This window comes from Macrotis lagotis, chromosome 4 (assembly GCF_037893015.1).
Source record: "Macrotis lagotis isolate mMagLag1 chromosome 4, bilby.v1.9.chrom.fasta, whole genome shotgun sequence".
Taxonomy (NCBI): domain Eukaryota; kingdom Metazoa; phylum Chordata; class Mammalia; order Peramelemorphia; family Peramelidae; genus Macrotis; species Macrotis lagotis.
Window position 1 is genome coordinate 83,583,263 of NC_133661.1, and position 25,648 is coordinate 83,608,910.

Consider the following 25,648-nt stretch of genomic DNA (forward strand, 5'->3'; position numbering starts at 1 on the left):
ATTTTAAAGTTTGCAAAATACTTTACAAATATTATCTCATTTATTTCTCTAAATTCTGAGAGAAATCCTTATCAGGGTTATTTGTTATAAAATTCCCCCTCCCCCAATTTTCTACTTTTCTTATAATTTTGTTTGCAATAGTTTTGCTTGTGCAAAACTTTTAAATTTTATATAATTAAAATGATCTATTTTATATTTTGTATTGCTCTGTATATCTCCTGGGGTCCTAAATTTATTTTTTTTTCTTAGATGGATTTAGTTCTTATAGGGGAAAGTTGAGGTCCCCTACTAGCATAATTTTATTATCTTTTTCTTCCCATAACTCATTCAACTTCTTCAAAAATTTAGACGGCATACTATTGGGTACATAAATGTTCATTATGTGATTGATTTGCTTGATATTAATTTGTTGCCTGTGATATCTTTCAGCAAGATATAGTTTTCTTATATCTTTAAATTATATTTAATTTCTCTTTTGTTTTATTTGAGATCATGATTTCTATTCCTGCTTTCTTTGCTTCCATGGGAGCATAATTGTTTCTGTTCCAGCCCCTTACCTGTACTCTGTATCTCTGTGCTTCAGATTTGTTTCTTATAAGTAACATATGGTAGGATTCTGTTTTTTAATCCATTCTTCTAGCCACTTCCATTTTTTTTGGTTGAGTCCATCCCATTCACATTTATGATTATGTAATGAACTGTGTATTTCTCTCTGTACTATTTTTCACTTATTTATTCCCTTTCCTCTCTTCACAAGTATTTTACTTCTGATCAATATCTTCCCTAATAGACCCTCCTTTTTTATTGGTTCCTCTTCCCTTTCTATTATCCCCATCCTTTTTTACCTCTTTATAGGACAAGATAGGTTAGATAAGATAGGACAATATAGAATAGACAAGATAGGACAATATAGAATATCCAATAGAGTGTATGTTATTCCTTCTTTAAACTAATTTTGATGGGAGAAAATTTTAAGCTTTATCCATTATCCCCTCTCCTCTTCTATTATAGTAATTTTTTAATACCTCTTCGATCTGGGATAATTTACTCTCATTCAGTTTCCCTACCTTCTCCTTCCAGTGCAATTTTCTTTCCCATTCTTTATTTATTTGTTTTTTGTTATTAGCTAATTAGTTATCTTATATCCACATCCTGCCTACATATACTATTATTAATTGCTCTTAGAGTTATAAAGTTATTAAGAGTTATAAATATTACCTTACTATATAGAAATATGAACAATTTAATCTTACTATATCTTCTTTTTTATTATATCTTTTTTTTTTACTTTTTTATGTTTTCTTTGAATCTTGTATTTGGAGGTCAATCTTTTATTCCATTCTGGTCTTTTAATTAGAAATGCTTGAAAGTCTTCTACTTCATCAAATATCCATTTTCCCTCTGAAAGATTATATTCATTTTTGTTGGGTGGCTGTAACCTTAACTCCTTTGCTTCTGTTATATCATTTTCCATGCCCTCCAGTTTTTTAATGTGGAATTTGTCAAATCCTGTGTAATCCTGACTATAGCTCCATGATATCTGAATTATTTCCTTTTGAATGGCTGCAATATTTTCCCTTTGATATGTGAGCACTGGATTTTGGCTATGTTATTCCTAAGAGTTTTAATTATGAGATTTCTTTCAGACAGTGATTGGTGGAGTCTTTCAATTTCTATTTTACCCTTTGGTTGTAACACATAAGGATAGTTCTCTTTGATAATTTCTTCTTGCTTTTGTTTTTGTTTTTGCAAGGCAGTGGAGATAAGTGACTTGCCCAAGATCACACAGCTAAGTAAGAGTTAAGTATCTGAGGTCACATTTGAACTCAGGTCCTCCTGACTCCAGGGCTGGTACTCTATTCACTGTGCCACCTAGCTGCCTCATCTTTGACAATTTCTTTTCTTTTTTTAAGGTTTTTTTTTTTGCAAAGTAATGGGGTTAAGTGGCTTACCCAAGGCAACACAGCTAGGTAATTATTAAAGTGTCTGAGGCTGAATTTGAACTCAGGTACTCCTGACTACAGAGCCAGTGCTCTATCCATGCACCACCTAGCCACCCCTCTAGTTTATTTATTGGCATTATTTAATCAGCTTTTGAGTTCTCCACCATATTGCTGCTCTATCCACTGTGCCACCTAACTGCCCCTGACAATTTCTTGAAAGATGTTGTCCAGTTCTTTTTAAATTTCTTCTTTTAGATCATGGCTTTCAAGTGGCCTAATAATTCTCATATTATCTATCTTGGATTTATATTCTAGGTCAGTTTTCCCAGTGGAAAATTTTCACCTTTAATTCTATTTTTTGCTTTTAAAAATTTTATCTTGATGTTTCATAGAATCATTAGTTTCAACTTTTTCAGTTTTAATTTTTAAAGAATTATTTTCTTCAGTGAACTTTTGAACTTTTCCATTTGACTAATTTAATTTTTTAAGGAGTTATTTTTCTTATGTAAATTTTTGTATATAGATTTCCTATGCTGTTGACTATTCTTTTTCATGATTCTCTTGCATTAATTTTTCTTCTACTTCTCTAATTATTTGCTTTTTAAAATTCATTTTAAACTCTTACAAGAGTTCTTTTTGGACTTGAGGCTAAATTATATTTTTCTTTGAGGCTTCACATGTGGCCATTTTGGGCCCTATTTTTTAGGTTTTTGCAAGGCAGTGGGTTTAAGTGACTTGCCTAAGGTCACATAGCTAGGTAATTAATAAGTATATGAGACCAGATTTGAACTCAGGACTTCCTGACTCCAGGGCCAGTGTCTATTCACTGTTCCACCTAGCTGCCCTTAATTAAGCTCTTAAAAATTTGTTTGTATTTTTTCCCCCTTTTTAGTGACTTGGTGTTTTTGTGTGAGAGTTGGGTTCTGGTTCTTCACAGTCCTAGGCTTTTTGTGCTCAAGGTCTTAGTTTTGGCTTTTGATGGGTTTCAGGGTTTAGCTGTTTGCTTTCACTGGAGGGTAACTTTCCCTTCTGGCTTGTCCTTAGGATGAGACTTCTGGTTGGCCTCCCTTGGTTGTGGGACCTTGTTGTTGGGTTGCTATGGTCTAAGGCTTACTTCTAAGTGATCCTGGAGGAGAATCTTGTTGCTGGTCTGTCCCAAGAATGAAAATCAGGTCTTTCTGCTGAGAGGCCCCAGAGGTGGGGGTCTTGCTGTTGCCCAGCCCTAGATCACAGCTTTATGAATGGTCAGCAAATGGGGGAAAGGGCTCACTGGTAGCCTGAGCTTGGGATGGGGACTTGCTTCTGCACAGGCTGCTCACTTGCTTCACAGGGGTGTGGGATCTCACTGGTGGATTACCGTGGACTTGGAGCCTTGCTGCAGGCCCCTTGCTATGAGACTGGCTGCTATGCCACTGCTGCTGCTCTTGAACCTTATTTCCCTACCAAACCAACAAGACTGATCTTTCCTGCTCTTCTAGTAAGCTGCTTTCCTGCTCCTTAGATCAATTCTGAGGGGGTTTCCTAGTTGTATTTGGGAAGGTCTCAGCGGGTTCCTTACTCATTCTGCCATTTGGCACCAGAAATCTCAATGACTAGTTATGGGCCATCCCAAAGAATCCATTTTTTGAGGCAGTTTGTTCTAATTCTCGGTAGTTCTTATTATTAATTATTCCTTAACACCCAGTCGGTCAGACAGTAAATATTGATAAAGTGTGCCAGGCACTATGCTAAAAACTCTGCTCTGAAAAAGCAGTCTGTAGTTCCCTGTCTTCCATCTACCACTCCTGGTTATGTCTTCCACAGAACAAGCTTGCTGCCTCTATTACATGCTAGTTCTTCAAATATTTGAAGACAATTATCCTATCTCCTCTTCAAGCCAAACATATCCTGTTCCTTTAATCATTTCTCATATGACCCAATTTCCAGGACTTTCATCATCCTGGTTACATTATTCTGGATATACTCCAGTTTGTCAATATATCTCTTAAAAATATGATGTTTTCAGTATTTTTAGAAGCAGATTAGTGTTTCACACTGTGTGTATATGTCTGTGTCTGTGTGTGTATATATATATATATATATATATACATATATCTGTATAGATATATAAATAGAATTTGAAGCGATCTCAGAGGCCTTCTAGTCTAACTCATATACAAGTAAGGATACTAAGTTTCATAAATTAAGTAATGTACCCAAAGTTAAATAAGAAAGAGACAAGCACAAAAATGCTCTCTTAATATCTTTGGTCCATTCATACAGTCTATTTTTGAATCTTGACTCTGTTTTCCAATAGACTGAAGATATTTCTCAGCTTTGGGTTCATCTGAAAATTTGACAAGTATGCTTTCTAAATCTTTGTCAAAAGCTTCTTCATTGATAAAGTTGCTGAACAAGATAGGGATAGGAACAAACCTTTGGCAAATCATTTCTCAAAGTTGAATGAAATCTATCATTGAATAATGCTGTTGAACAAGTATGAATTCACTCAACTACACTATCTTCTAGCCTACACTTTTTTATCTTGTTCACAAGGATCTCATCAGAGATTTTGTAAGATATTTTGCTGAAATGAAAATTCACCATATTTATGATTATTATTAGTACCTGCCTCATAGGATTGGTGAGCAGGTCAAATGGGATAGTGAACATAAAGAATAAATTGTAAAAGATCTATGGAAATGTCAGTCATTGTTCTTCTGGCTTCTCAGTTGAGGAATACAATCCAAGAACAAGGTAAACTTCTAATAATTACTGTTTTCTTTCCTAAATAGTATCATAAAATTTTAACTGGAAGCAACCTTAGGGACTATGGGAGACCAACTCCCTTATTTTATAGGTGAGGAAACTGAGGCTGAAGGTAGCTAACTAGTTTGTCCAGGGTCAAATTGCTAGGAAATATCCAAACAGGTTTTAAATCCAGTAATATAGAAAATCTGGGATTAAACTCCCTGGCTTCCCATTGACCTCTCTCTCTCTCAAGTGGACATGAATAAAGTTTCTTCCAAATTTTTGTTGGTTGATATAAAAATTTAAAGAGCACATCACTGAGGAATGATTTTTCAAGGAAGAGAAGAATAAAATCGGGATCAATAACTTGAATGAAACTGCCAATGTAATTCTGTTTAGCTCAGATTCAGATTAACTACATAGATAGTGCTGAAGGCCTAGTAAAAATGGTTGATTAGCCACTGTCAATATATTATGAATAGAACGTGAAAAATGGGAGAGCTGCTACAGGGAAAAGGATGGAGTCTAGCAAATGACTTCAAATTCTGGAAAAATTCTATAACACATTAAAAATTGATTTTAATGATATTTTTTGTTTTTATTGCCTAAATTTCTCATGCTTCTTTCCATTCATCCCATATAACAAAAAATATTTCTTTTTTTTTGAGGCTATTCTTTTATTTATTTTTTCAAGTGAAATTTTATTTTTCCAATTACATGTTATGATAGCTTTTAAACATTCATCCACATGCATATATAAATTTTTGTCACGTAATTTCCTTCCACCCTTCCTTCCCACTCTCCTCTCCTTAGAGGCAAGCAATCTGGTGAATTTTATACATACAAACTTATGTTTAACATGTTTGCAGATTAGTCATTTTCTGTATGAGGATTAAGTATTAAGGGAAAAGAAAGAAAGCATGAATGGGAAAGAAAAGCATAAGTGAAATTTTAAAAAAAGTAAATTTAGTGTTCATTCAGATTCTGTAGGGTTTATTGCTTTGCATTGTTTTCCCCCCTCTGAATATGGATAATATTGTCCATAGCAGTTCTCTTAAAGTTTCTAGCTCTCTGAACTTCTGAGATCACAGTGATTAACTCACAGTATTATTGTTAATGTGTACAATGTTCTGTTGTTTCTACTCCCTTTGTTCAACTTCAGTTCCTGTAATTCTTTCCATGCTTTTCAATGGAATGACCTTTCATGGTTTCTTATAGAACAATAGTAGTCCATAACATCCATATAGCATAACTTGGTCGGCCATTTCTCAGTTGATGGGCATCCCCTCAATTTTCAGTTCTTTGCCACTGCAAAAAGAGCTGCTATGAATATTCTGGAAGGTGGAACTTGTCTCATTTTTTATGATTTCTTTTGGACATAGAACTAGTATTGGTATTGCTGGATCAAAGAGTATGATCAGTTTTATAGCTCTTTGGGCATAGTTCCATAATGTTCTCCAGAATAGTTGGACTGGTTCGCAATTTCACTAACAATGAATGATTAATGTCCCAATCCTCCTATACCCTCTCCAGCATTGATCATTTTCCCTTTTTGTCATCTTAGCCATTCTGATAGGTGTGAGGTGGAACCTCATAGTTTGCATTTATCAAATCAGGTAATGATTTGGAGCATTTTTTTCATATGATTATATATGACTTTAATTTCTTCATTTGAAAACTACCTGTTCATAACTTTTGACCATTTATCAATTGGAGAATGACTTATAACTATAAATTTGATGCAATTCTTTATGTGTTTTAGAAATGAGATCTATATTAGAAACTCTAGTTGTGAAAATTGTTTCCCAGTGTTCTGTTTTCCTTTGAATCTTGACAGAATTGGTTTTATCTGTGCAAAACATTTTTAATTTAATATAGTCAAAGTCAACCATTTTGCAATTTATAATGTGCTCTATTTCTTGTTTGATCATAAATTTCTCCCCTTTCCACAGATCTTACAGATTATTTTTTGATCTGTTAATTTGTCTGTGGTATTGTCCTTTATATCTAAATCCTGTACCCATTCTGACCTTCAAAAATATTTTCTTTAAAAGGAAAAAGGAGGAAGAGGAAAAAATAATTCTATAATTAAAGTGATTCAGAACACATTGTTAATGGGTTGATTTGTGAGCATTTTTAAAGGAAGCAGAGACCACTAAAAACTAGCATGGTTTCATCAATAATAGATCATGGAAGACTAATCTCCTATTTTTCTTTCAAATCACAATACTAGATTGGTAGATCATGTAAATACTATGGATATTATTTAAGTAGACTTCCAAAAAGAATTTGGCAGATTCTTTCATGCACTCCCCTCTGAGTAAGATGGAGACACATAGAGTAGATAACAGTAAAGATAGGGGAAATTCTGACTCCTTGAATGTTTGGAACCAAATTGTAAACATTAAGTGTATATGACCAACTTGGAATATCTAAGGGCATATGCCAAATGATTTGCCTTAGCCTAGTGCTGATTAATATTTTAATTTATGACTTGAATGAAAGTGTTTGATTTTTGTAGATGATCTGAATTTGCAGATTATCTGAAGTTGAGAGAATTGTGGACACTTTTATGTCTTCAGCCAATTTAATAAGCCTAACTTCACCAGTTTAATTCAAATTATTAATTAAAATATTGTTTGACACCAGCATCAGTTTAATTTAAGGCAGATCATTTGACACACATCATTAGAGATTTTCCTCCATGTTGGTCAAATGATCTTACCAACCTTGAATGACAAGCTAGATTTGATAAGATGAAACGTATGTTGATTTAAAAAAATCAACTTCACAAGTATAGTAAGGGAGAAGTATTGAAATATTTGACTATATTTTAAACTTTAAACTCAATGTGAATCATTAGTGTGACATGAAAACCACAAAAACTAATGTTTTCTTAGATTGCATTAACAGAGACATGGGATATAGAATGAGAATAGTTAAACAGCCCAATTTTACTGTGTTCTAATTAAATAATATGTGGAATACCATGAGTGATTAGGATGGCCATTGAATTCAAAAATCTCATCTGAGGATTGACTGAAGGAACCAGTTTAGTTTGTAGAAAAGATTGAAAAGGCTCATGATAGCCTTCAAATATTTGAAGGATTGCCATATGGAAGAAGAATTAGACTTATTTTTTTGTCCTTGGGGCAAAATGAAGAACAGTGTGAAAATTGCAAAGGTGCAAATTTTGACTTGATACAAAGAAAAATTTCTTATATTTAGAGGTTTTGGAAAAGTGGAATTAGCCACTTTAGGAGGTAATCAGTTTTCCTTCACTAGATGTCTAATGTCTTCCACCAGAGGTTAGATAGCTATTTTGTTAATGTTATTATATAGATAGATTTTTATTATCAGTTATAGACTGAATTAAATGACACCTGAAGCTTCTTTCTACTCAGGGAAAACACATTTTTCACTACCAGGCCAGGATTCCATGAATATTTTCAAATTTAATTTCTCAATTAAAAGAGGGATCTTTTATCTGCTAATCCATGTTAGTTTGGGAGTAAGTTGGACCCATAATAATAGGGCTTCTTAGATTCTATACTTCACTGTATTTGTAGATATGACTCTATATCTTCTGTAACTACTAAATTCTTGAGAAGCCTCCAGAAGGGAAGGGGTTATACACATAAAACAGATGCCATGGGGCCTAACATTCATTATATAATCTGTATCTGCCTGTAGACTCTTGACCTCTTGATAAAACCCATTCTGGATCCTGAATAGAGGGAGGAATATCTTTATTTGAACAACATCTACAAGGTCCCTATGAATTTTCTATTCATGGTTTAAGTCCAGTGGTAATTTGGGGTCGTTGAGTTAGCATTTCCCAATCAGTTTATTTCTGGATCCCTTCCAGGCTGTTGTCCTTAATGAACGATTGATTGGGTAGGGGGGAATGTGTATTCTTGACTTATGCAACCACTTTGCTGGTGCAACCCCTCTCTTGGTACTGGCTGACATTTTGTTGAACCTGATAGCACTGAACCTGGCTTAGAAACCAAGGAAGGAAATCTGAAAGGTGTGATTTATTAGTAGGGGTAGGTATCCAGAGTTTTTTAAATTAAATTTTAGAACTAGTTCTTAAAGATCTATGCATATGACTAATTATTTTCATCTCATTTGAACCAGTGGGCAATAGATTTCAACATTCAGTATCTTGGAAAATAGCTTATATACTAGTACCAGTTGTGGTCTTTCTGTTTTTCTCTTAATATAGAATAATTTTTCTGCATTGTAGATGTTCAGTCTAGCAGCTAAACATCTCTAGGTGAAAGTGTGTTGTTAGAACCTTCCTGTTTTTCTAATGCATGAAAGTTGCAAAGAGGCAAACTTTTTTAAAATTAATATTTTATTTTTTCCCCAATTATATACAATAATAGTTTCTCCCCATTATTTTCTGTAATATTTTTAATTTTATAGTCTTTCCTCCACCCTCTCTTCCCTCCCCCATCCCCTCACAGATGGCAGTCTGGTAATCTTTACATTGTTTCCATGCTATACATTGATTGAAATTGAATGTTTTGGGAGAGGAATCATATCCTTGAGGAGAAAATAAAATATTAGAGATAGCAAAATATTGTAGTAAATAAGACATTTTTTAATAAAAAATTGAAGGTAATAGAGTTTGGTCTTTGTTTAAACTCCACAATTCTTTCTCTGGGTACAGATGGTATTCTCCATCACAGGTGTTCTAAAATTTTCCTTTATTATTGCATTGATGGAATGAGCAAGTCCAATAAGATTGATCATCACCCCCACGTTGCCATTAGGGTATACAATGTTCTTCTGGTTCTGCTCATCTCGCTAATCATCAATTCATGCAAGTCTTTCCATCTTTCTGAATTTCCATCCCTGCAAAGAGACAAACTTAAGCTTACTCCATGGAAAAAACTTCCTAACAATTAGAGCTATTTAAAATGGGAATGAGATACTTTGGGGGGTAGTGGTTTCCTTATTGCTGAAGACCCTGGAGAAAAAGTTGGAATCTTGTTTTGGCATACATTTGACTCAGTGGCCTCTAAGTTCCCTTCCAATTCTGAGATTCTATGGTTACATAATGGGTATAGGGATTTGTCCTAACCAGAATCTGCCAGGAATGACTTTGAGATGATTCTTAAGCATATCCTTGACCCTATTCCATAGTACTAGCTGGTGGTGAGCCATGTGAGTTTGATCTTTAGGGCTGTGCTTAGAAAATATCTTTGGTTGGAATGTTGTATCTGTTCCCTGCTTCAACACTGAATATGAAGGAGTGGATTGATATGGCTTTCCAACCATAAACACTTATTTCTTTGCTGTCATCAACTGGTTAAGAGACCAAACTAGTATATTTAGAGGTATAATGCTTGTATGTTGTCTTCTGTATGGGAATGAGTTACTTATTCCTAAACCTTTTAGGCAACTATCTTCTTTCATCTAGAGCAAGGGTCCTACATTTTGTGTATACTCATCAAAGGTTATTGATTAGCTGATTGATGGGACAGAGGGTAGGTATTGGGAAGAGCAGGTGAGGATAAGAAGGAAAAACAGAGAAATGACCAACAGAAAATCCCTTTTTTTTTGGCTTGGAATTTATGTGCAGTTAATTGGGGCTTAGAGAGATCTGAGTTCCAATGGTGCATATGTGTTTTCTTCCCTGGGGCAATGAGGAACCAGAAGGTAAAAGAGAAGCAATGATGGTTAACTTACTAGCAGCCTGCTACAAAACAGAATATTTCCCATGATGAAAGAGTGATGTATATATCCACCTCACTGATGATCAAGTGGAGCATTGAAGTTGGTGGTAGACTGGGTACAGCTGATCCTCTGATTATCTCTCTCCACTCATTGAGATATAACCATCCTCTCCTGTGCTTCTTCTGACATCATAGCTATGATTTAATCTATCCACAAACTTTTATTGGGTCTACTATATGCCTAACACTTTGCTAGGCTTTGAGGATGCAAAGAAATAAATAAAACACTCTAGAAGAGCTTTTAATTTAGCTGGAGGAGACAATATAGGATAAACAAAATGAATAAAGGGTAATTTTTTGGGGAAAGTACTAGTGGAAATGAAAAAGAAAGGCTAGATGTAAGAAACTAGGCATTCTAAGAAGCAAAGTTGATGAGGGAGTGCAGTAGGAACCATCAATACAAAGGGATGAGATTGGGAAATGGAGGACCAAACAAGAGAAACAAAAAGTAGGCAGTGTATTATGAGGAGAGTAATATATAATAATACTGGAAAGGAAGATTGGGGTCAGACTGTGAAGGACTTTAGAAGCTAGAGGAATTTATATGTACTCAGGGACAAGAAGGATGCACTTCAAGTTTTGTCATTGGGGAAGTGACATGATCAGGACATCAGGAAAATCAATTTTGTATCCATAAACAAGATGATTTGGGAAGGGGGGAGCATTAAATTCAGAGATTATTGAAATAGTCCAGGGGAAAGATGATAAGGATTTAATTTAGGATGTGACTGTGTGAATGCAGGGAAGGAGACATCTAAGAGATGTGTTGTGACTATAGAATTAACAAAATTTGTTGACTGATTTGATATGTAAGATGAATGAGAGTGAGGATTCAGGGATGACAGTGAAGTTTCAAACATGGAAACTTGGAGGCACTTTGGACAGAAGTAAGGAATATAGAAAGAGAGGTAGGTTTTGGGGGAGAGAAAATAAATTATGTTTTGATTATGTAGAGTTCAAGATATTTATGACATCCAATTCAATTGGTAATTGGTAATGTGGGGACTGGAGCTTATAAGAGAAATGAGTGCTAGATATATGGATTTGAAAGTCATCTGTATAGTGATAATAATCAAAACCATATGTGCTGAAGAAGTCACCACCAGAGCAATTGTAGAGAGGCAAGAGAAAAGGGTCCAGAGCAGTTTTAGGTATACTCACAGATATATTTATAATTAAGGAGTTTAGTATGGGTGATGAACCAGTGAAGGAGATCGAGAAATCTTCACTTTACATGAAGATACCAATCTAATTCCTCCCCCCATCTGTTCTCTTTGGATTTACTACTGAATAATAATCCTGATTGCTTTCTCATGCTCTTGGGATTCCACTTCATGGAGGTTTGTTCCAGGCTATCTTTCAAGGACAACCTCAAGGAGGAATAATGATACATGCCTACTCATCTCACAAGTCTATTGAAAGGATCAAATGAAATAATGTATATTAAAGTATTTTGTGAACTAGAAAATTTTTATTATCTAACAAATCATCTCTCGGACTGCTGAATTAATGGTTAATGACTTTCTGATGGAGACCAGTTTTTTAGACTTAAGGTCTCAAATTAGGAAAACAGAAGGACTTATATGATAAATAAAGCCTCCTTAGGAATAAGAATAAAGCATGACCCTTGGGCATTCTTGGGCAGAAGGATAGGACTGACTAGGAAGACAATCAGAAGTCTAACAGATCCCCCAGATTTTTGTAGACCACATATCAATACTGGATTATGCATAACTCCAGAGCAAGGCAGATCTGCACAAGAAGCTTGGCTGGGTTGGTGGGGTGGGAAAGGTAAAAGGAGGTCAGCACTTATGTTGAAAAATTGATGGTAAAGGAAGAAGAATATGCTGGTTCTGTGCATCCATAGGACAAAACTGAGATTAAGCTCTCCTGTGTTAGGATAATTGGGGTGGGGTGGGAAAGGTAAGATATACGATAGTAGTTGGTGATCCAAAGAGAAGACACCAAAACAGCTGCTCAGAATTGGATGTAGTCAGGTGGGTACATCAACACCTCATTGATTGGGGTTGTGCGGGTAAGGATAGTGTATGTGTCTGACTGCTGATCTATGAGGAGTTTTAAATATCTTGTAAGCAATTTCCTCACACCTGAGGTTTACTAACTGTATAATTTGGGTGAGACTTCAGTTTCTTCATTTGTAAAGTGAAGCTATTAGATTATATGGTATCCGAAGTATCTTTTAGCTTGAGATTTATTATCTTTTGGCTCAATAATTGTATGGTCCTATGATAGAAGTAGAAAGAGACTGGTAGTTTGTTTCCAATGATGATGATAATAAAGGTATAGGACTGCATATTTTCAAATATATTCTAACACACTGGACCAGTTCAAGGAAGTCCAGTAAAGCTGGTACTATATACATGACTAGATTAGTACCAAAGTTCTAAAAGTTAAAGTCTAGGTCAGAAGCTCAAAAGATTTGACTTTCTGCAAAAAAGTAGATGAGTACTAATCAAATGATATTATGTATTTTAAAAAACCTTGAACCTGTTTATAAAAGTAAGCTAAGATCTTAACCTCTTGCTGTTTATTCTGCTTAAAGTGTATGCTGTCTGTGGAGTATAGATGACTCCAGCGCTTAGATACTACTTTTCAGTTTAGTAGAAGGACAGATATATGAATTCATATTCTACCCAGTAACCGGAGTAGGGATCACAGTGCTAAACTATCCTCTAATTCCTGGTTGGGATTAGGGGTAGAAATCAGTAAAGGTAGAATACAATTATTTTTCAGGGTGAAACTAAGTGGACTAGGGATCAGACCTACCACTGGAGATTCATTAGTTCTGTACTCCAATTGAGTGAATCCTATTTGAAAAACTCAGGAATTTAGATTTATTTTATGTTCTTCAAAGTAATGAGTCATGTCTGATGGCAGAAATTTTTTTAAAATCTACAACTAAAATACAATGAATTCAATAAAATACATGAAATGCATGAAAGTACTATTTTTGAAATGCTTAGTCTTTTTGTTTTAAAATATTTTTTCAAATTTTAAACATTTGTTTTAAAAAATATTGAGCTTCAAATTCTCAATAGAATTTCCCCTCATAGAGAAGGCAAGCAATTAGATAGAGGTTATACATGTGTAGTTATATAAAAAAATTTTCTTATTAGTCATGTAGAAGAAAACAAGATAAAAAACTTAAAGAAAAATAAAGTTTTAAAAAGTATGTTTCAGTCTTCATTCACACTCCATCAGTTCTTTCTCTTGAGATGCATAATGATTTTTAATCATACATTCTTCAAAATTTCTTGGATCATTGTATTACTGAGAATAGATAAGTTATTCATAGTTTATCATCTTATAATATTGCTATAATTGTGTACAATGTTGTTCTGGTTCTGTGCTCTTCACTGTATATCAGTTCATGTAAGTCTTTCCAGGTTTTTTTGGAAAGCATCCTGATTGTCATTTCTTTTTTTAAATTTTATTTATTTAAGGCAATGGGGTTAAGTGACTTGCCCAAGGTCACAGGCAATTATTAAATGTCTGAGGCCAGACTTGAACTCAGGTACTCCTGACTCCAGGGCCAGTGCTCTATCTACTGTGCCACCTAGCTGCTCCTTTGTAATTTCTTTTCTTTCTTTTTTTTTTTTTAGGTTTTTTTTTTTTTTAACAAGGCAATGGAGTTAATAGCTTGCCCAAGGCCACACAACTAGGTGATTATTAAGTGTCTGAGCCTAGATTTGAACCCAGGTACTCCTGAATCCAGGGTCAGTGCTCTATCCACTGTGCCACCTAGCTGCCCCCTGCTTGTCATTTCTTATAACATATTAGTATTCCATTATAACCATATGCCACAACTCATTCAGCCATTTCCCAGTTGATGGGCAGTCCCTCAATTTTCTAATTCATTGCTACTGTAAAAGAGCTGCTACAAAAATTTTTCTACATACAGATCCCAATTTTCTCACTCACTCCAACATTAGACATTTCCCTTTTTGTTACATTGGTCAATCTGTTAGGTGCGAGGAAGTACCTCAAAGTTATTTTAATTTGCATTGTTCTAATCAATAGTGATTTAGACCATTTTTAAATATATAAATGTGGATAATTTTTATTTCTTTTGAAAACTGCCTGTTCATATTCTTTGACAATTTAAAACAGGGAATGACACAAATTCTTATAAAAAGACTCAGCTCTTTATATTTTTGAGTAATTAACTTACTGTAATTTCTTTTTCACTCTTATGACTATTGTGTATTACTCTGTGGCCTATTTAACCTGTTTATCCTTCTTTCTCTCTCCTTTCCCCTTGTCCTTCTTCAAAAGTGCTTTGCTTTTGACTACTGACTCCCCCAATCTGCCCTCCCTTCTGTCAGTCCCCTTTCCCTTTCTTTTATCACCTTTTTCTCCTACTTTCCTATAGGGTTTTCTATTCTCAACTAGGTGTGTACGTTATTCCCTTTTTGAACTAATTCCAATGAGAGTAAGGCTCAAGCATTTTCTTCTACTTCCCCTATCTTCCCCTCAACTATATAAGCTCTTTCATGTCTCTTTTATGAGAGATAATTTATTCCATTCTAACTATCCCTTTCCCCTTCTCCCAGTGTATCCTCCTGTCTCCCTAATTTTATTATTTTTAGCTATTATCCCATCATAGTAAACTCACACCTATTCTCTTTGTCCATGTATGCTCCTCCTAACTGCCCTAGTAATGATAAAAATTCTTAGGAGTTATAAGTATCACATTCCTATGTAGGAATGTAAACAGTATAGCATTATTGAAACCCTTATGTTTTCTCTTTTCTGTTATCTTTTTATGCTTCTCCTGAATCTTGTATTTGAAACAAAGTCAAATTTTCTATTTATCTCTGTTATTTCATCAGGAATGCTTGAAAGTTCTCTATTTCCAAAAAACAAAAAAAAAATAAATAAAAAGCGGAGAGAAAGTTCTCTATTTCATTATATATCCGTTTTTTACTCTCCTGAAGGATTATACTCAGTTTTGTTGGTTAGATGATTCTTGATATTTTCTGAACTCCTTGCCCTCTAGAATATCACATTCCATCCCCTCTACTCCTATAATATAGAAGCTGTTCAAATCTTGTGTTATTTTGACTATGATTTCACAATATTTGAATAGTTTCTTTCTGGATGCTTGCAATATTTCATCCTTGAACTATGAGCTCTGAAATTTGACTATAATATTCCTGGGAATTTTCATTTTGGGATCTCCTTCAGAAGGTGTTTGATGGAATCTTTTGATTTCTATTTTTTCTCTGTGACTCTAGGATATAAGATCATTTTTCCTTGACAATGTCTTGTAATATGATATCTAGGCTCCTTTTTTTTAATCATGGCTTTCAGGTAGTACAATTATTCTTTCTTTTTTTAATTTAAGGCAATGGGATTAAGTGATTTGCCCTAGATCTCATGCAGCTAGTTAATTATTAAGTATCTAAGGTCAAATTTGAACTCAGGTCCTCCTGACTCCAGGTCTATTCACTGTGCCACCTAGCTGTCCCTACAATTATTCTTAAATAGTCTCTTCTCGATATATTTTCCAGTCACAGTTGTTTTTTCAACAAGATATCTCATGTTTTCTTCTATTTTTTCATTCTTTAGATTTTGTGTTATTGCTTCTTCTTGGCTCATGGAATTATTAATTTCCACTTGCCCAATTCTAATTTTTAAGGAATTATTTTCTTCAGTGAGTTTTTCCATTTGAGCATGGATTTTTATGCTTCAAAACCTTTTGGCATATTCTGTTTTTTTGAAGTATTCTTCAGTATTTATGTGCCTCTTTTACCAAGCTATTAACTTTTTTCATGATTTTCTTATATCATTGTTTTTTCTTTTCCAATTTTTTAACTTCCCTTATTTAATTTTTAAATCACATTTTTGAGCTCTTCCAGGAATTCTTTGTTTGTGTGCGTTTGTGGGGGTAGGATTCATTATACCAACTCATATTTTTATTTGAGCACCTAGCTGTTTTGACTTTGTTGACTTCTGAGTTTGTGCTTTGATTATCCCTGTTATCATCAAATAGTAACTTTCTGTGGTTAGGTTATATTTTTGTTATTTGCTCATTTTCCAGACAATTTCTTGACTTTTAAATATATGCACTGTGCAAAGATTCTGGTTTTCCTTGCTACTGCTTTCAGAGGTAATCTGGGACCCTGTAGATTTTCAGTTCTTCCAGGATGATATCATCTAAGGAAACATATGGTCACTGTTCTCCTGGCTTGTGCTCTGGTCTGTGAGCAACCATAAGCTCTCTTTTTTACCCTGGAAGAGGGACCAGAGTCCCTGCTCTTCTGCAGTCACAAAATCTAGTGTATTAATATTCCTTCTCTCGCTGTGAGTCAGACCCAGATCTCTGTATAGTTAATGTATCACAGAGCTAGCAAACATCCCCTGTAATATTCTATCCAACCCTCATATTTGTGGACTGAGAATCTGCCCCACCAGTTCAGTCACTCTCATGTTTACTGTTGGCTCCATGGGAGAACCGTCTGCATTGGAGAGTACTCACACCAAGGAGGCAGACCTTCTCTGTTGACATTCTAAGTGTCTTGGGCTGGAAAATTATTTCACCCTGTCCTTTTCTTGGTTCTGTCAGTCCATAATTCATTTTGAGGTGTGATTTTTAAAGTTGTTTAGAGGGCTATTTGGTAGAGCTTATGTGAACCCCTGCCTTTACCCTAGCATACTTAAAGCCTTTTTAAAATAAATCCCCAAAGAAATACTGTAGCTCGGAAAGTCAATGTCACCAACTTATATAACTCTCCATTGAAATGATAGGTGATAAGGGCCTGGAAATGTCACACCCATACCTTATAAAAGATAAAATTTGAAATGTATTTTTTCCTCTCCCTCCCCCTCCCCAATTCTGATCACAAATTAGGGGTAAGCTTCTATAGAATCAAAGAAAGGATTGTATAGGGAATATTTCCTTGCTTCTGAAAAAAAATTTAGTGAAGGTCAGAAGGGGCACAACACTTTCCAGAGGGAGGGAGATTCTATAACACCTTTTGGTTAATGATGGCAACAGAAATAGGCAATTAGATGCTTTAGGATTCCTTATTGAAATTAGCCCTGTGCAGTGGATAGAGCACTGACCCTAAAATCAGGAGTACCTGAGTTCAAATCCAGCCTCAGACACTCAATAATTGCCTAGCTGTGTGTCCTTGGGCAAGCCACACTTAACCCCATTTGCCCTGCAAAAACTTAAAGAATAAAAAAAATAATAAAAAAAGAAATTAGCCCTGTGATAGATAGTGTTGATAGAGAATGTTGGATCTTTCTCAGGGAACCTTGTTTCATATCCCTATTCTGCTACTCACTGTGTGAACTTAGGCTAGTCTTTTAACCGAAGCTGTAAAATGAAGTTCATTTTAAATTCATCACCTTTGTCCAGATTTATGCCCAATATTAATGATACCTCAGAATCTAGGGTATTTGGCACTTTAAAAAGCCACCATCCTAAGATTTATTTAAATATTAAAAGCTAACTTTATATATCACTTTTTGATTGGCAAAATAGCCTCACAATAACCCTGAGAGATAGATGCTAGTATTATCTCAGTTTTACAGATGAGGAAAATGAGACTGAGAGAGTTAAGTGACTTGACCAGGATTACATAGCTAGTAAATGTCTGAGGTAGGTTTTGTGGGATCTTCTTGACTCTAAATTCAATGGATAGTGTGTATTATGTCACCAAGAGGCTCTGTGATATTAAATCAAATAACAACTACAAAAACTGGTAAAAAAAATCCTCTCAATTTTCAAAGATTTGTAAAAAGTCAAATCTTTAAATATTACTTCACTTAGAATGGTTCTTTTGTAAAGAAAACGTACCCTCCCAAAATCTGTCATTAGACTTTTAAAAACTGCTTTCACTTTCAATTTCTTGCCTCAAAGGAAAACAAAGGACTAAGGTTATATTTTATTTTTTTTTTAGGTTTTTGTAAGGCAAATGGGGTTAAGTGGCTTGCCTAAGGCCACACAGCTAGGCAATTATTGAGTGTCTGAGACTGGATTTGAACCCAGCTACTCCTGACTCCAGGGCCAGTGCTTTATCCACTGCGCCACCTAGCCATCCCTAAGGTTATATTTTAAGAGTTAGATGAGAGTTTTAGAAGATAATAGGTTGCTGAAGAGGTAGAGGAGATGAGCTGAATTTCTACTTCACCCTGCTTTCGAATATATTTTAAACTATATCTAACTAACTAAATTTTTTCGGAGGGGAGAGAAATAAAGAGAAGAAACTAAAGAGGCTTAAAAAACTCAGACCTACAGATAAGAAAGAGAAAAGACAAGGAAATGAGAAAGTAACTAATAAAATCTTCAACTGACACTGTGGATTTAAAAATCTTGAAGAAAGTTGACAAAAGGAAACAAATAAAAAATTAACTTCAAGTACACGCAAGATATTTAAACTGGACCTAACTTAAGATACATAAAACTGCATAATGAAAATGAAATGAAAAATCTTGAGTAGGAAACCAAAAACTCCCTTTCGAACGAAAGAAAGAAAGAAAGAGAAAGAAGTAAGTATCTAGGGTCAGAAATAGAAATTTTTGAGTTTGAAGCAAATTTAGGGGTGGAGCCCAGTGGTGTAGCATCAAGGCTGTTGGCAGCCATACAAGAGTCAATGGGATCAAGGTTGCAATTATTCTGGGAGAGGGTGTGGCTTGTCCTTTAGAGGTGGGGAAGGGAACTGAGACACTGACTGCAGATGGTAGACTGGTCACACCATGTGGTGATAGTGACAGAAGATCTGCCATGAGACCTGGTGCAGAGATGGTGGAGATTATAGGTAGGCAGCATGATCCATATTCCAAAGAACAAAGACTTCTCACCCCCATATTGGGGGAAAACCCTACATATCCTATTCTAGTTTTGACTTTGAAATAATCATTGGTAAATATGGAGCAAGGAAAATTGAAAATAAAAATCAACAACTTTGAAGTGGTGGAAAATTTGAATACAGAAATGAAATCCAGGGTAAATAGAATTCTCAATTAAAGAAAAAACAGTAGAAGCAGTAGAAATTGCAGCCAAATAAGATCAAAGGATAAAACAAGCAGAAAAAAAACAGAAGACAGAGAGATACTTTAAAAATCTTTGGATTATAATAAAAAATACATCTCCCCACCAGGAACTTTTGGATAAAATTTGCCAAAACTAGAGGATCTTATAAACAGTTAAGAAGAGAACTTTATTTTATCAAAGTACTTCTACTCAAACTGCAGAGGATTATTCAGTATTCACAAGAAAAGAGGGAAAATAAGCACAGAGATTCAGTCCTTGCCCCAGAATTTCTATGAAAACAAAGTGGGATCAATTCTTGAAGATTAAAAATCAACTTTTATATTTTTAGATCAGGGATAAGACTTTAGGCAATCACTTGATAAGACACAGTATTCAGGAGCATTTGATATACAAAAAGTAGTGAACCTCAAGTAAAATTAATGATCATAATGCTGAGCAATATGAGCAGAACCAGAAGAACATTGTACACCCTAACAGTAACATGGGCATGATGATCAACCTTAATGGACTTGCTCATTCCATCAGTACAACAATCAGGCACAATTTTGGGGTATCTGTGATGGAGAATACCATCTGTATCCAGAGAAAGAATGGTGGAGTTTGAACAAAGACCAACGACTATTACCTTTAATTTTTAAAAACCATTATCTTATTATGTAATTTTGCTATCTCTTATACTTTATTTTTCTTCCATAAGGATATGATTTCTCTGTCATCATATTCAACTTAGATCAATGTATACCATGGAGATGATGTAAAGACTAACTGACTGCCTTCTTTGGGGGGGTGGGAGGAAGGGAAGCGAGATTAGGGGAAAAATTGTAAAATTCTAAATAAATAAATTTAACAGTTAAAAGAATTAATGATAAGATCATTCAATCAATAGAAGTAGATTTCATGTCAAAATTATACAGGGTTAATAAAATGGAAGGAGTGATATTATCTGAGATTATTTCAGGAGTAAGGACAAATAAATAGATCAGGCATGTATCATGAAAGTTATTCAAATTGAGCAAAAATCCAGAGGTGCTATTGTGATGTATAGTTGGCTCAAGTAATAGGATTTGGGGAAATGATTATAATTTAGTATATAATATAAATTTTTTTTTACAATGCAATAATGTGAGTGAAGGTAAAAAAATAGACTTGTGATATACTGAATGTTGAACATATATAATTTCCTGCTTTTGCTGATTACATCCTAGGAAAATGTCAGGGTATCAGAAGTTTTGACTCAACAAATTCCTGGCAACAAAGTCGGTTTGACTGATAAGTAAAGGTTACAAACATTAAAATGTGAAGGATTGGGAAAGAAATCAATTATTTAACAAACAAATGTATCTCTGAGCTCTGTTATTCCCTATGTAGTTTGGATTCCAAGTGGGGTAAATATATGCTTATATTATTCTCCTATTGATAAATGATCAGATTATATAAGGAGGTTTCAAAGGAAGAAATCCAATGTGAAAGCCATATGAAAAAAGCTCCACATTATTAAAAACTAGAGAAAAATACATTAAAGCAATTCCGAAATTCTAATACGCACCTTTCATATTGACAAAGATTATGAAAAAGGAAAATCGCAAATGTTGGAGGGACTGCAAGAAAACAGTATGCATTGTTAATGGAACTAAGAACTAGTCCATCTATTCTAGAAAACAATTTTCAATTTTTACTCCCAAATGTCCCTAAGTACATCTATTGACCCAGAAATATTACTAGGCCTATATCTCAAAGAGATCAAATAAAGAGCAAAAGGACCCAAATTTATAAAAAATATTTATAGCAGCTCTTTGTGTAGTGGCAAAGAACTGGAAATTTTACTACCTATATGTAGCAAAGCAAATAGAAAATAAAAATCAACAAATTTGAAGAGGAAAATTTAAATATAGAAATGAAATCCATAGAAAATAGAATTCACATAATTGAAGAAAAAGAAAAAGCAGCAGAAGTAGAAATTATAGACTAATAAGACCAAAAGACAAAACAACTAGGAAAAAAAATTAGAATTAGAAGACAAAGAGAATTTAAATATCATTGGATTACAATAAAAAAGAATATATTCATTTTTTTCCACAAATTTTTGGTATTTACCTGAATGACAGAACAAATTAAGTTATATGATTGTAATTGGTATAATATTGTGCTGAACAAATGAAATGGCTGAACAAATTAAGATATGTGATTGTAATTGTGATAAGATTGTCTTTAAGAAATGGCAAAGGATGGTTTCAGAGAAATTTGAGAAGATTTGTATAAACTGCTAAAGAGTGAAGTTAACTGAACCAGGAGAACAATTTCTACAATAATGCCACTATAAGACAAACAACTTTGAAAAATTTAAGAGCTCTGATTATTGAAACAATTAGCCATAATGCATGAGGATTAATTATGAAGTAGACTATTTGCCTTATAACAGAGAGGAAATGGAATCAAGTTATGGAATAAGACTTGCATTGTTTTGCTTACCTATATACATTTTAGTTGCAAAGGTTTTGTTTTTGTTTTTCTAATGAGGGAAAGATGGGGAAAGTAGGAGGGAGAGAATATAAATACTTTTTAAATTGAAGAACAAAATAAAATAAAAAAATTCGAATAGAGAAATACACGACTCTAACTCCTATCCAGTGCAGAATCCAGTCACAGACAATATGGCAAACACATCAAATAGCAAAAAAATCAATAGCTATGAAGCAGGAATTTTTAGTTCTTTCTATATGAGAATCTCCAAAAGAACCCCCAAATCAGTGAAGAAAAGGAATACAGTTTTTTTTAAGGAGATTCAGGAGGGAGGGAGGGAATACTGTCTTGGATTGGTCCAGAGGCAGTTGTTCCAGGGATGTGTTTTCCTCCGAAGTTGTTACTTAGCAAAACTCCACTTCTCTACTAAGATCAATATATACTAAGATTTGGGTCATTTAGGTTTGGTGAATTTTCTTCTAAAATGATCCTGAAGACTTAATTAGTTCAGGGGACTAAGACTTGGGTTGTTGTTGGTCCCTGGTCATTCAACAAATTTGGGAGGAAAAATTCATTACTTTGCATTCTGGGCAGAAGTCTGCCATAGATGAATTTATCAATCAAATAAATAGAATTCTAAGAGCAGAGTTTAAAAGAGCAGAATTTCCTTTGTAAATCTGACACACAGCATTTTATAAGGTAAAACTCAGTTACAGTGTCCAGGTGAAAGTTCAGTTCACAGTTTTGAGTTATTAGACACAACAATAGCTTCAACTTTTGGCAGTAGTCATTTCCCCCAAGCCATTCAATTTCTCTTTAACTACTTCTTTCCCAGGTTGTTCTTTCATCCTGGACAAAGGTGAAGTCTAATTACAGAATTAATCAAATTATTACATGTTTATTGGTTAGTATCCTATTTCATTCTGATTTGAATAGTTAGCTCCTTCAAAAATGAAGGACAGAAAGGATATGAACAGGCAATTTTCAGCCAAAAAAATCAAAGCTAACTATAGTCATATCAAAAATGCTCCTGGAGGCAGCTAGGTGGTGTAGTGGATGGAGCACCCGCCCTGGAGTCAGGAGTACCTGAGTTCAAATTCAGCCTCAGACACTTACTAATCACCTAGCTGTCTGGCCTTGGGCAAATCACTTAACCCCATTTGCCTTGCAAAAAAATGCTCTAAATTATTATTGATCAGAGAAATTCAAATTAAAACAACTCTGAGGTACCACTCCACGCCTATCAGACTGGCTAATATGACAGAAAATGGACATAATAAAGGTTGGAAGGGATGTAAAAAAACTGGGAAACTAATGCACTACTGGTAGAGTTGTAAACTACTGCAACTATTCTGAAGAGCAATTTAGAATTATGCACAGAGGGTTATAAAACTATGCCTACCCTTTGATCCAGGAATACCATGAAATTTTGTTTATCTTAGAGAGAACAATAAAAGAGGAAAAGGTTATATTTGTACAAAAAATATTTATAGCAGCACTTTTTGTGATGTCCAAGAATTGGAAATTGAGAGGAATTCATCCAATGAGTGTAAAGTTCCTTTGGGCTAGCTGCTCAGGAAGTGTTAGGTTCCTTACCCAGGTGAACGTTGAAGGGATGGGAGATGAGAATGGCAAGTTCTTCTAGTCCTCCAAGATCTCCAAGTACTCCAAGTACTCCCACACACACAACAGTCCCTAACATATCCCCCTTTTTGTCTTTTTTTGAAGGGAAATTCCTTAATTCAATTACATAATGGATACCACATAAGTTGTAAATAAAAGTTCAAAAATAGTATAAACAAATGTCAATTAAACAATAGTAAAAACAAATAACCATCCAAATCAATTAGCATGAGTTACAAAATAATATTTCCATCATTATATTATGCATGAATTCACAGATTTATCCCAGAAGAGGGTCATGACTTGTAATATTTCCCATACTATAAACCTGAGATGATAGATAAGACAAAGATTACAAACTTTTTTCTTTTGCCAACCAAAAAAAACCTTTCAAAGCAATCAAATTCAAAACCCAAACTAAAAGGAGAAACATTTAACTCAGTAACATTTAACTATTTCAGATCTGAATTACACACACACACACACACACACACACACACACACACACACAGACACAGGAGTTTAGACAGTAACACAAACACAGAAATAACTCTCTTGATACATATTTATCAAGCTGAGATTCATACTGTGGCCAGTACCAGATATCAGAATATAGAAACATTTTCCCACCTCTCTAGGCCAGTAGAGAGATGTGACAACATCCTGTTGATGATTAAATACACATATATGTAACACACCCAAATATTAGCCATAAGCACAGGCTTCATTCAAAAGATGAAATCTGAATTTCTCAGTCCTTGAAAAAGATCTTCTTCCCCTTTTTTCTTAACTAATTGACCATGAAGCTTCTTAATCAATAGCCTAGGAAAGACATAGTCATTGCCACGCCCCCCCCCCCCCCCCAATCAGGAAGAAGGCATGGGAGTCCCTTGATTTCTAAAATAAGCCTTTTGAGACATAGGTTTGAATTTTGAAGTTCCAAAAAGGAAGATTTCTCCCTCCCCCCTCCCTCTACAGAAGGTGGGAGTGGCAGAGAATGAGAGAGAACATTTGAAATTACTTGAGTTGTTAACAACAGGACAATCTGAATTTTCCAAACAGTAGTCAACACCATTACAAACTGTCCAATAGCATATGACATTTTTATTCTCAAGGAAGTGCGATTAGTGTGTACTTTACAGCTTTCTGGTGCAGGAGCAAGAGTCCTGGCGTGCTTGATTGTGGGCTGGAGAGTGAAATTCGTTGTGACTTCTGGAGTGAAATTCGACGCAGGCATTGGGGTCTGAGTCAGGGTCTGAGGCACCAAAGAGAAGTCTCTAAAGTTGGTCATAGGTTTAGGGGTTTGAGTCACGCTTAGCACAGCCAGACAGGCAGCAGCGTCCAAAGAACAGTAAGCAGGTCCTCCGCGTCCCATTCATGCCGCTGGTCCCCTGTGGTGCTGCCTCAGTGACTCCACTCAGCTCCACCTTTGGGTCCCTATACGGGTACCATTTGTTAAGTTCCTTTGAGCCAGAGGCTCAGGATGCGTTAGGTTCCTGCCGGCTAGCCTATCCCTGCCCAGGTGAACGTTGAAGGGGCGGGAGACGAGGATGGCAAGTTCTTCTAGTCCTCCAAGTACTCCCAGTACTCCCAGTACAGACAACCGTCCCCAACACTTGAGGAATGGCTGAGTAAACTGGCAGCTAAATGGCGCAGTGGACAGAGCACTAGTCTTGGAATCAGGAGGACAGGAGCTTGAATCCAGACTCACTGGACACCTACTAGCTGTGTAACTTTAGGTAGGTTACTCTTCACTGATTACCTCACATGCAGGGCCATCTCCAGTGGTCCTGATTCATATCTGGCCACTGGACCCAGATGACTCCAGAGGAGAAAATGACTTAGGTGACCTAGCACAGCCCCCCCCCCCCAATTCACGTGCTTGTCAAGGCATCACCTCCCTGATGACATGGTCTTCTTTGAGAAAGAAGGGTCAACATGAGTAAGAAAGGATAAAGCAGAATGATTTCAGAAAAACTTGAATAAAGTTATGAGTTGATGCACAATGAAGGGAGCAAAACCAGGAGAATTTTGTATACAGTAACAGCAATATTTTATGATGATTGTGAATGACTTAGTTATATTCTCAATGATCCAAGATCATCCCAAAGGACTATGAT

At 35.1% G+C, this 25,648-nt stretch overlaps 1 pseudogene; it reads right to left on the reverse strand.

Moving 5' to 3' along the window:
- LOC141522683 (large ribosomal subunit protein eL20 pseudogene) overlaps positions 1-24,903 on the reverse strand; it is a 39,455-nt pseudogene extending 14,552 nt beyond the window's left edge.
- Positions 24,904-25,648: the final 745 nt, after the last annotated feature.